The 4,356-nt window shown below is 41.0% G+C and overlaps 1 protein-coding gene across 1 annotated transcript in view; it reads left to right on the forward strand.

Moving 5' to 3' along the window:
- Window positions 1-4,356, forward strand: part of RUNX1 (RUNX family transcription factor 1) — a 330,881-nt gene that overhangs the window by 316,473 nt on the left and 10,052 nt on the right. The gene's annotated exons all lie outside the window — the stretch shown is intronic.

Here is a 4,356-nt window from a genome sequence, read left to right on the forward strand (position 1 = left end):
CCTTCTGAGGAGTGGCTGGTGGGTTTGAACCACCAGCCTTCTGGTTAGCAGTCAAGTGCCTTAGCCACTATGCTACACACATACAGCTAGTTTATTAATGGTGAAGGTAGGATTCAAACCGAAATCTGTATGACTTAACACCTGCGTTCTCCTTACGCTGCTCCTTTCAGAGAAGGAACATAAGCATGTAAATAACAATGCTAAGGTCTTGTCTCTAACTTGACAACAGGTGTTGGTAAGTCTGGTAGTTAGCCTGGATACAGTCCTTAGGTCCACCACAAGCTATAACTCCCTGGAGGTAGGGACTATTACCAGTTCACTCGTGAGTCCTCAAAAACATGGCCCTTGTTGTTGTTGTTTGTTACCGTGGAGTAGATTCTGTCTCATGATGGCCTCATGCGTGCAGAGTAGAACTGTGCTGCATAGGTTCTCAAGGCTGTGACCTTTCAGAAACAGATCACCAGGCCTGTCTTCTGAGGCACCTCTGAGTGGGTTTGAACCATCAACCTTTCAGCTAGTAGTGAGTGCTTAACTGCAAAAATGTTTGTTGGAAATATGAATGAATGAGCAAGTGAATAACTTCACAAGCCTATGAATGAGCAAAACAGCTTTTAGCATGATGGTTAATTCAACAGGAAGAAGCCTTTTCAAGTATCATCTAGTCCTGAGATCTCCACTGACATCATACTAAAGTTCCACTAGTGAGAGACCATGTTAATCTTATTTATCACTCTGTTACCAGCTTAATTAGCACCAGAGGAGCTCTAGTGGCACAGTGGTTAAGGCATTCAGCTGCTAACCAAAAGGCTGGTGGTTAAGAACCCACCAGCTGCTCCATGGGAGAAGAAGCAGTGTGTTTCCATCAAGATTTACAGCTTTGGAAACCCTATGGAGAAGTTATACATACGTTGTCCTGTAGGGTCTCTATGAGTCACAATCAACTTGATGGCTATGAGTTTGGCACATAAGTTCTCAATAACTTTTCTCTGATCTTTGTTGAACTGTCTTATAAGAGGCAATTCCTTTCAAAACAACAAGTTTCCGGACTTGCTAAAGAGTGACTGACAGTGGTTCCCTTCCTCAGTGTGTGCCCTTTTTCTGGATAACTCCCATTTTATCCCTCCCTATTTTCTCTTCTAAGAATATACGTACTTGTTATCATGAGCACCGTTCTTCACCCCACACCTCCACTGACTCTACTTAAAATACAAATTAAGCAGTGAAATACTGGTTAGGGCCCAAGTGAACAAGAATCCTGTCACCCTTGGAAGGGGCTTAAAAATGATCTTTTAGTGATGAGAAGTAAGCAAGTAATCCCGGTCCACCACATAGATAGGCCCATAGGCCTTTTCTCTTACCTCTCAGCCCAGCACTGAGGGTGGCCCACAACACTGATGTTTCATACTTGCTTTCATGCCTTCACATTCACATTAGCCCCATTAGAGCAAGGATGGTAAGCAAATATGAAACCCCAGCATATACCGTATTATTAGAAATCCCTGGGTCGCACAAATAGTTAAGCACTTGGCTACTAACGGAAAGGTTGGAAGTTTGAGTCCCCCCAGGGGTACCACAGAAGAAAGGCCTGGCACTCACAGCCATTGAAAGCCCTGTGGAGTGCAGAGCCCCACTCTGACACACATGGCATCACCATAAGTTGGAACTGACTTGACAGCAACTGGTAAGACTATACTATTGACCCTTAGTTTTTTGTTGTGTTTCACTTTAGGCTTTGGGTTTTTTTAATGAAAAATACATGTAGAAAAAGAAGACACCCACAAACCAACATGAAAAGCTCAGCATCCCCACCTTCTGGCCCACCACTGGCAATGAACTCAACAGCAGTTAACTTTCGTCATAAGAAAGACAACTGCTCATAAGGATTCATTTGTTTAGTGCTGCTCCCTATCCGACCCCCAACATCTCCTGCAAAGCTAAGTTACGGTGTGAAGTGAAGTAAGAATACATTGAATCTAAAACCCTGTGTTGAGGAAAAAAAAAAAAAGAAAGAAAATCATAGAACTTAGACTTTAATCATAAAGATTATTTTACCAAAGCATATTTTTAAAAGGCTGTGAAACATTATGCAACGTTTGCATGGTTTAATTATGACTTTAGAAGAGCCTAGCACAACTTTTTCACCACAGTAAAACATGACAGGGCATGAATCATGGCATAATACTTTATGCTTAGTGTGGTTTTAGACGTGGGTTAGCGGTGCTGGGCTGTCTACACAACAAGGCATGAATTACTGTACCGCAATTCACACCCCAGAGTGCTTTATGACAATTATAAAGCCTCTTTTGTTTGCTTTTAAATGATTAAAATATTTTAGTACAATATAGTCACTTAGGAAATGTGTATATATTGAACACAGGCATATCTATAGGCAGTATCTGAGTATATGTTTGTTTGTTTCACTTGGAGCAAAATACTTGTGGCCGTACTGGACATTTAAGCAGTCAGCTATTTCTATTTGTTTTTCTGTTATTGGAAATACTGTTAGTACAAGATTAAGTGGGATCTTCAATTGTAGTTGACCATTTGCTTTCCACTGTGTTTTAAATAGGCCAGCTCTCTTGTTCTTTGCCATCTCATCAAATCTTCTAAAATTCAGAATGAAACAAGGACCTTTCTTTAATATTAAATTCCAAAGATTCCAAGCTAAATTATTTACCCAGGATTTTGTACCAGATTTTTCAAACTTGAAAATTTGGTTATTTTCAAGAAAATAAAAGAAAGAAATGGACAAGTGTTGGGGGAAGGGGGGCATAAGCTGGCAGAAGAACAGAGGGGAAGAGAACTTGGGTCTGGATCTTCAAATGGCTGATTCTGTTGTCCACTCTGGGAACTTCAAAGAGATACACTGAGAAGGCAACCTTCAACTGCTGGAAATGAAAAGCCTTAGAGAGGACAGATCTGAACTATTTTATATTCAGTAGAAACAACTCATTTATGTCATGGCACATATAAAAATTATATCCAGTGCTCTCCTAAGGAACTTCGCTATTCCTAAATTGGTACTCCCAACTTCTGGAAGTCCTGACCATACAGACCCTTGGAAGTTACACTAGTTGGTGGTTACCTTTTGGGGCACAAAGGGAAAATGAACGTTTAACCCTAAGGAAATGTAAAGCTTCCTCGTGATGGGACAGTGCCCAGTTTAAATTTCCTTACACATTTTGTCTAAAAATAGAGGTTGTATTTTTTTTCTCCTCCTTTTCATCTATAAACAGTGTGATGCTTTTGAAAACTAAGACTCCTATGAATGCTGGAATCAAATTTACTAAATCCATTCTGCCTAAACATTTTGAGGACAGCACAGACTTTTCTTTCTCCGCCATCACAGGCCTCTAATAGTAGCAATTTATAAAATAAAACCCGTGCTGTGGAGGCAGCTCCAACTGGTGGCAACCTCAGGTGTGTGGGATTAGAACTGTGCCCCACACCATACAGTTTCCATTGGCTGATTCTTCTAAAGCAGATTGCCAAGCCTTTCTTCCCAGGCACCTCTGGGTGGACTGGAACCTCCAACCTTTCAGTCAGCAGCCAAGTACATTAACTGTACCATCCAGGGTTCACGCAAAATCTTCCCTTTAATAGGTGCAAACATGAAGTCTGGGAAGGAGCTGGACACCTGTGTTATAATCAGGGTTAACAGACCAGCTCTCTGGTGCTAGGTTTGTGAACTAGTCCTTAGACCTCATTGTCAGTTTCCCAGCTAAACCAGAATTCACCTAAATAGAAAACATTTATAAATAAATAAATGAGTATTTTTAACAAAACCAAAACCAAAACAAACTCATTGTCATCGAGTTGGATCTGGCTCATGGCGACCCCTCCTTGGGTTTCTGAGGCACTATCACTACAGAAGTAGATTGCCCAGTCTTCCTTCCGAGGAATGGCTGGTGGGTGAGGAGTGGCTGGTGAGTTTGAACCTCCAGCCTTCTGGTTAGCCAGTCAATGCAATGCCTTAGGCACTATGCCACCAGGGCTCCCATTTTTAACAAAAGTACACAAAATACCAAAACCCTGCATTCTCTTTTGCTTGTTGATTAGTTATAGACAGTTGATGACCTGAGTTGATAAACAGTTGAAGAGATGTTTTATGATGATGATAACTGCAATTATTGATAAAGTTGAAATTGTACAGTCAGTACTTGAAGGTGTCAAGTGCTATAGTAAACAGTTTGAACATTAACACTTTTACTTGAAAATGTAATCAACTCCTCTGATTTTTATCAACAGGATTGAGTAAAACCTTTGTTGTTGTTGTTGTTATGTGCCGTCGAGTCAGCCCTGACTCATAGCGACCCCTCCTTGGGTTTCCGAGGCAGTATCACTACGGAAGTAGGA

The sequence above is a fragment of the Orycteropus afer genome, unplaced genomic scaffold (assembly GCF_000298275.1).
Source record: "Orycteropus afer afer isolate SDZICR_OR568_19922 unplaced genomic scaffold, OryAfe1.0 scaffold00078, whole genome shotgun sequence".
NCBI classification, from domain to species: domain Eukaryota; kingdom Metazoa; phylum Chordata; class Mammalia; order Tubulidentata; family Orycteropodidae; genus Orycteropus; species Orycteropus afer.